The sequence below is a fragment of the Octopus bimaculoides genome, chromosome 1 (genome assembly GCF_001194135.2).
Source record: "Octopus bimaculoides isolate UCB-OBI-ISO-001 chromosome 1, ASM119413v2, whole genome shotgun sequence".
NCBI classification, from domain to species: Eukaryota; Metazoa; Mollusca; class Cephalopoda; order Octopoda; family Octopodidae; genus Octopus; species Octopus bimaculoides.
In genome coordinates this window covers 5395794-5404346 of record NC_068981.1, presented here as the reverse complement: position 1 = coordinate 5404346, position 8553 = coordinate 5395794, and the positions used below count along the sequence as shown (strand labels likewise).

Below are 8553 nucleotides of genomic sequence, written 5' to 3'. Positions count from 1 at the left end.
CTGAACCACCAAGTTATGGGGACATAAATGCCCTAACACTGGTTGTCAAGTGGTGGTGGTAGTGGTGGTGGTGGTGGTGGTGGTGGTGGAGGTAGTGGTGGGGACAATTACAGACACAAAGACTGGCACACACATACACATTTACACACACACACACGTACACCCACATATACACACACATATATAGATATATGTATAAATATACGACGGGCTTCTTTCAGTTTCCGTCTACCAAATCCATTCACAAGGCTTTGGTCAGCCTGATGCTATAGTAGAAGACACTTTCCCAAAGTGCCACGCAGTGGTACTAAACCCAGAACCATGTGGTTGGGAAGCAAGCTACTTGCCACACAGCCACTTCTGCGGCTTATTTTTGTATGTGTGTGTGTGTGTGTGCGCAGTGCGCACGCACACACACACACACACACACACACACACACATATATATTCACAAGATAATATTAATGATGATGATGATGATCATCATCTTTTAACGTCCATTTTCCCTGCTGTCATGGGTTGCACGGTTTGACTAAGGACTGGCATATTTCCATATTTCATCTTTTACTGTGGCCATACTGGGGCACCACTATGAAGAGTTTAGTTGAGCAAATCAACTGCAGGATTTATTTTAAGTCTGGTACGTTTTCTGTCAGTCTCTTTTGCCCAACTGCTAAGTTAGAGGGACATGAACAGACCAATAACAGTTGTCAAGTGGTAGTGGTGGTTGTGGTGGCTGTTGGGGGGAGAAGACATAGCTACAAAGACACATACACACACACACACACGCAAACACATACATACATATGTATGTACATTGGGCTTCTACACAGTTCCCATCGATCAGAATGACTCAGAAGACATCTTTTGCCGAACTGTAAGGTTACAGGAACTTGAGAGAAGAGGACAGAAGGGGATAAAAGGGAACAAGAGGGGAAAGAAGTGGACAGAGAAGAACAATAGTGAACAGAAGCAGACAGAGGAAGACATTAGTGGACAGAGGAGGACAGGAGAACGTAGAAAGGACAGTTGTAGAATTACCAGTTCGTTTGCTTCATTTTGCGGTTTTTTTTTTTTTTTGAAAATCAAAGTAAAAGAATTTGGTTTAGATTCTTAGAAAAGAAAGAAATATAAATGGCAAATCAAAAAAAAATCTGAAATATTTTGAAATAATGAGAGGAAGACAAAAGACTGCATAAGATAATGGTGGAATGGAATAATGGAATGTTTTGTAATTCAGCAGTTTTTCCCATTTAAAGTGTTTTTACATAATAAGTACAAGACATGTCTATCATTTGGACAAAATATTTGGTACTTAACAGATCATTGCTCCAAGACAAAAGCAGGATAGTGTTGTTGACAATAAGATGGACACTTTGGAATTCATCCTCAAGATTCCTTCCGGTATTAAAAGATTTCACGTCTTATTGACAACAACTCATCAGTGGACCATCTTTGGAATATTTTTAGCAAAGAAATCTTCAGATTTAGTCTTTGGCCTCAAAAGATTTTCATCACATTTTCCTCATCGTCATCATTGTCATCATCATCCTCATTGTTTTAATGTCTGCTTTCCCATGCTCACAAGGACCAGATGGAATTTGTTGCGCTTAGATTTTCTATAGCTGGGTGCCCTTCCAACTGCAAACCATCAACTGTTTTCCAAGCATCACAAAATTTCAACACACACACACACATACAAGCATACATATACATATACATACATACTTACATACATATATAATATATATATATATATATATATATATATATGTGTGTGTGTGTGTGTGTGTGTGTGTGTGTGTGTGTGTGTGTGTGTGTGTGTGTTCTTGTTTCTCATTTTGTCTCCGTTTTTTTTTTATGTCCTGTACCCATATATGCATGTATATTTACACATATATGTACGTATGTATGTACATATATGTATGTATATATGCATATATTTATATATTATTTATATCATAATATGATCAAACGCCATGCATCCTTTTCCAAGTAAGTTTTATCTTAATAATTCTGATGTGCACTCTTATTCTCTCTATTCTTTCTATCTATCTCCCTCTCTTGTTCTTCTTCCTTTGTTTTTCTCTCCCACCCTTTCCCTATTCTTCTCCTCTCCCCTTCACTGTTTCCTCTCTCTCTCTCTCTCACTCTTCCTCCTTGACTCTCTTGTTGCTCACACATGACCAACGGCCATCCATCTTTCTTTCTTCCACTTCCTTCCTAAAGACAAGACATGCTTTTGCCTGTCTCTTCTCAAAGCTCATTTTTCCAGTGCTTGGCTCAACAGCCCTCACCGTTTGTTTTTACTGTTTTGTTCTCACTGTCCTGTTTTTGTTACCACTTTCACCCTCTGCAAAAAGTCCCAAATTTTATTTAATTTGCTTTGCAGGAAGGACTGCTTTAACAAAGTCGCATCTTGTCCCTACCTTCAAAATACGGCGTAGATAAAACAGGAGACAACTGATGAAGGGAATGTTCCTTATGTTGCCTCTATTTGTTTCTTTCATTATTTGAAAAAATGTTCGATTTCGATGTTTTTGTTTTTTTATGTTCTCATTTCTCATTTTGTTCATGTTTTTTTTTATGTCCTGTACCCATACATGCATGCATGTATACATACATATGTAGATATGTACATATATGTATTTATATATGCATATATTTATATATTATTTATATTATATATAGATATATGAGCAGAATTTAGGTTAGTTGAAATATGTTTGTCACAAATTTCAACTGCTAAAGGCAAATACACTGCAGTTACCGTGGAGAAATAGTCTCTCTTATGGTAAACTGGTGTGAAAACACCAGTTCGTTTAGTGTTGCCATCTGTCAGGTATCTCAGACATCGATGTTTCGAGTTTTTTGACTCTTGTCAATGAGGTCTGCCTAAGAGAGGCAACTTTGAATGAACTAAATAAAGTTTGTAGCTTTATATACACAGACATACAAGAAGTAAATAGACACCTTTAATTTTCAAAATCTTTTATTTGATGTTAATTGGTTGAAGGAGAGGTTTTCTTCTAGCTGCTTGTCCATAATACCCAACCTTATGCAGATATGTAACACATATTCTCAGACTAACTTCTAGCTGTTTTGCAATGTCAGAAACCTTTGAATGGGATTTGGTTTCCATAAATTCTCTTCAAACAGCGAAACTTCCTTTCCGAGGACCCAGGTCAGCCGGGACGAGAATCTGGTGATTCTTTTCCTTGGCCTTTGAATTGCACTATAATTCTATTAACAATGGCAAGAGGAATTTGAAGATTTTCGGCAATTTTTCGCTGGCTAAAACCAACCTCAGATTGCCCAACAATACAACCTCTTTGAAAATCTGACAGTTCTGCTGGATTTTTTGTGCATAGCATGGTTACTCTTCGCAAATGTTTAATGACACCTGGAATGAAAAAGAATAATTACATTGTAAATTCTACACCGCAGAAAACATATCAAGACACTTTATGTGGTTTAGAACATAAACTGCATAATATTTTATTTTATGCTGTTAAATGTATTAATTCTTTCTGTTTTCCTCACATACTGTTTTTGTTCTGTTATCTTGGTGCTGTACGGTGGATTAATTTAAGACTTTAGCTCTTATTTCTAGCAGGTGTATTCTTTTTAAGCATCATTACACTTTGTGCGAATTCATAATTCATAGCTATATAATGCCATTTTACCTGCGATTCACCTATGTTACTGCTGTTGATATCATCAATTTTAAACTTTATCCACAGATAATATGAACAGTAGTGACATTTCAAATCTCATATATATATATATATATATATGTGCCGAGCGAGATCGTTGCCAGTGCCCCTGGACTGGCTCTTGTGCAGGTGGCACATAAAATGCACCATTTTGAGCATGGCCGTTACCAGTACCGCCTGACTGGCCTTCGTGCAGGTGACACATAAAAGCATCCACTACACTCTCTGAGTGGTTGGCGTTAGGAAGGGGCATCCAGCTGTAGAAACTCTGCCAAATCAGATTGGAGCCTGGTGTAGCCATCCAGTTTCTCCAGTCCTCAGTCAAATCGTCCAACCCATGCTAGCATGGAAAGCGGACGTTAAACGATGATGATGATGATGACATACATGCCAAACTTCTTTCAGTTGTCCTCCACCAAATCAATTCACAATGTTTTGGTCAGCTCATGTCTATAGTAAAACACACTTGCCCAAGGTATTGTGCAGTGGGACTGAACCTGAAACCACATGGTTGGGAAGCAAGCTTCTTAACCGCACAGCTACACCTGAGCCTCTAAAATGTGTGCAAGTGCATGTGTGTTTGATGTTCTTTGCTGCAGATTTTCCTCAGGTCAGGTGTCATTGTTGCCAACCTTCAACTGTTTTCAAGCCTGGTAATGTTTTTTTTCCCAAGGCTGGATGTGTTTTGACTGGAAATGAAGGATGACACTTGTATGATGGTGACACTCGTGTCTCTCTATGGCATAACCCCAACACGAGGAGGCACAAACATTGCTGCATGTTATAATCATATCTCAAACAAATAAAATAACATGAAATATATGCATGTACATGAAATGGTATGAAATATACGCATGTATATGAAATGGCATGAAATATATGCATGCATATGAAATGACATGAAATATATGCATGTATATGAAATGACATGAAATATATGCATATGAAATGACATGAAACAAATGAATGTATATGAAATGGCATGAAATATATGCATGCACATGAAATGACATGAAATATATGCATGTACATGAAATGGTATGAAATATATGCATGTATATGAAATGACATGAAATATATGCATCTACACCCATTACTTTTTTCTCTATCTTCCAATGCATTGTTTGCATAATTGTGTTTGTATATGAAACATAATTTTCACTGCTAGCTTCAAATTCTAAAGAAAATCGGCAGAGATAACTTTAAAAAATATTTGAATCACACTGCTAACACAGGTAGGACATAATATTGACTGAGAAACCCTAAATATATTTGGTAGTTTATCCTGGTTGCTAAATGAAAGACAATGTCCCTACAAACAATTATTATTTAAGATTTTGATAAAGTAATAATTATATTTATCAGATTCTTAAATATATTGGTTTAAAGAATAGTTTTAATGTAATCATTACCTCATTAAGGATTTCATATGTTGATAAACAGTTCTGTTACCAGAAACCTCACAATGGTGGAATATTCCTTCCTCAATTTTATCAATGACTAAGTGGTTGCCATTGACAACAAATCTGCAGTGACTGCTTTATTGATTGGTTTTATTGTTGTTTTTGAAATGCTCAACCCAGATCTTCAATTTGATATTATCCATAGAGATATGGTAACTATGGTCCTGCCATAGACGTACTTCCATTTGGTTTTCCTTCCCCAAGCAATATTACAATGACTCATCAGACGAAATGTTGCTTTTATTTCTTTGCTGGACCTCATATGTATTAAGCCTCAATGTTTAATTTTAGGGTCCATTCATTGTTTAACCCTTCTGGGACCATATTTCTACTGCAATACACTGATTTTGTTTCAATTAGTTTGTTAGGGTTAGAGTTGTTTTGTTGGCTATTTGATGGTCTTAGGAGGTGACAACAGGTTGAGTTGATGAATGAAAACATGTTTCTTGGGCTGCGTGAAGAAGTAACTGAATGTCACCCACAAACATTCAACAGAAGATTTTATTGTTGCACATAAAAGACAAAATGCATTGGTCTTTTACAAAAAGAGAACAGCAATAATTACAGGCTGGGAGAGAAGGAAAAACCATGCTGCGTTTGAAGAAGTTACTTATGAGCCATAGAGTGAATGTTTAGTTTAGTCTGTCCAAGAACCTGGAGAAGTCTGCACAAATATCTGGAACTGTCAGATGTGACAAGAATGGAGGCACATATTGCTCCGCTGCCTCAACATTCTGCATGGCAAGAGGTGAGATGTGTGAATGAGTCACCCACTCTTAATGCTCTGCAAAGAATTTAGGCGCCAAAACTGGCTTTATATAGGGCACAAGAAAATTCTAGAAGATTGAATCACGACTGCTTGACACCTACTGGTTGCTTAATCGACCAATCATGTGAAGTAACTGTGGTTTAGTTGTGATGTATGACAGGGTATCCAGTGGTTTGGTTTCAAATCCCTGCAACACGTTTTTTAAATAATAAAGAATTTAGTAATATAATATTACTAAGCTGGTGAAATTTTTTTGAGAGGAAGTTTTAATTTAGATTACTTTAACTCTTTTGTTACCATATTTCTGTTAAAATACACTGTTTTTGCATTGACCTGAATAATAATAATAATGATAATAATGATAATAATAATAATGATGATGATGATGATGATGATGATGATAGCATAGTAGGTGCATTAGATATGATAAAAAAATATTCAGACAAATACATAACAAAAACGCCAGGACTTACAAATATATATAACATAGAGAAAATTGCACTACTGGGCACTGCACACATCCTATGCAAAACACTTTCAATACAGTAACCATAAGAGCATCACAGCAAACCACAGCACATACATAAGGCACACAGATCTGCGCTCGGTAGTGAAGTGAAAGCACGTTATAAAAATAAAACTACTGGATAATAAAAATAATAATAATAATAATAATAATAATAATAATGATAATAATAAAAACAACAACAACATCGGAAAATACCTTAGGAATGAGAACCCAGGTTCGAAATTTCCCCAAGAAGGCTGGAGGGTATATCAGCCGAAACGTTGTGTTAACAACAAACAAAATGAGGACAAATATCTGTCAAATGTAAATAATGTAAATAATGCACATAATTCCTCATCTCTTAAATATAGAACAGTCAAAAGAGGTAGAAACAGTAAGGATTGTATTGTCCCTCACATAAAAGTGATGCCTTTTCATTGGTACCGGAAGAAAGATAGATGTATCCTCTTGGTAAGCACCTAATTATCAAAGAGGTGAACAGATATTTGGTTGTGCATTTATATTCTTTGGAACTAAATTAGGTCAAGCGAAAACAAATGACCTCTCCTCTCTAATCAGCTTTGACCAATGAATGCCTTGAGAAAGATCAAGAGGTCAGCTTATTCTCATAAATTTCTTGGTGCAACAGGCTAAGACAATAGGTCAAGAACTCGTAGCTAAATGTAGATTCAATTTTGAATCCTGGCTTAGAAATACGGTAGCTGCTTGCTACACGAAGTAATCCATTTACAGCTGAGTGGACTGGGGCAATGTGAAATAAAGTGTTTTGCTCAAGAACACAAAACACTGCCTGGTCTGGGATTTGAAACCACATTCTTATGAATGTGAGTGCAACACTCTAACCACTTGGCCACATGGCTTTATTTTTGACCTTTTAAAAAAAATCAAAAATTTCAACTCTCAGACTTATAAAAGACCACCTTTGATATTGTTCTGAAGATTAAGAAAGATACCAAAAAAAGAAAAAATAGCAAGAAAATTCAAGAGATGTCTATTATTTGCTGGTAATTCTTGGAAATAGATGCCAAAGCAAGAGAATGGCTGCAGTCTTGGAGAGTGAAAGCTATTATTATCTTCACAGAATAAATTTACTGTGATTTCATAGCCATTTGTGTTGTTGTTGTTGTTGTTGTTGCTGCTGCTTCAGTATGAACCATTCCACTAATAATGACAGATTGCCATTCCATATTTAACTCAAATTCTTTCATGTTCCATTTTCCAAAGCTTTGATGTTGTATCTTTTACATCCCATAAAAAAATCATCATTCAAGAAATATCTCCACTCGTTCACATTTTCTCTCATAATTATATTTTATAATTATTTTTATAATTACACAGATATTGGATGTCAACATTTCCTGCTGTGAGTGACTTCACAAAATATCTTTTACATATTGTAGACGACTTTCCTTATTATATATTCCTTACCATATTATGGCACCAATTCATCTTGTTTGTGTCTAATTAATACATTTATGTCATAATGATAATAAGACATTCTGACGAAACCTACTTCTCCACAAATTAATTTTATAGTTACTTGACACAGTAATTCTCAAGAATAATTAGGAAATTTCGTTTCCATGGCCGCCCATACATTTCCATCAAAGACACACTGGTTTACATGATGCAATTCTACATACTCCGTATACGCAAAACTGTAAGAATTTTAGGAAATCTGTAGTCACATTAAATCTTTGTGTCCACTCCTTAATCTTCAGAACTTCTAAGTACAGCCCAAAATATTGTCTTAGCTTAATCTCCGATGCTTAGAAGAAGAAAAAAATGGTATTTTAAAAGATTGGAATGTCTGTTGCAATATCATGGTAAACAGAATTCTGATAGGTGCAAACACGACTGTGCAATTGAGAAATTTGCTTCCCAAAGACTCTGTTTCGAGTTCAGTCCCACTGTGTAGCACTTTAGGTGTCTTTTACAACAGATCTAACCTGAACAAAAACTTGTGATTGGATTTGTTAGATGGAAACTGAAAGAAGCCCATCATATATATGTGCATGTTCGAGTGCATGTGTAGGTGTGTGTGTGCATATATATATATATATATATATATATATA

The 8553-nt window shown here is 35.8% G+C and overlaps 1 protein-coding gene and 1 long non-coding RNA gene across 2 annotated transcripts in view; one reads left to right on the top strand and one right to left on the bottom strand.

The window, feature by feature from the left end:
* Window positions 1-8553, top strand: part of LOC106867230 (serine/threonine-protein kinase TBK1) — a 258492-nt gene that overhangs the window by 181864 nt on the left and 68075 nt on the right. The gene's annotated exons all lie outside the window — the stretch shown is intronic.
* Window positions 2975-5200, bottom strand: LOC128250894 (uncharacterized). Its single transcript, XR_008266830.1, has 2 exons — window positions 5129-5200; window positions 2975-3403 (listed from the first exon to the last, which is right to left on the bottom strand). It is a non-coding gene; the product is annotated as an uncharacterized LOC128250894 (long non-coding RNA).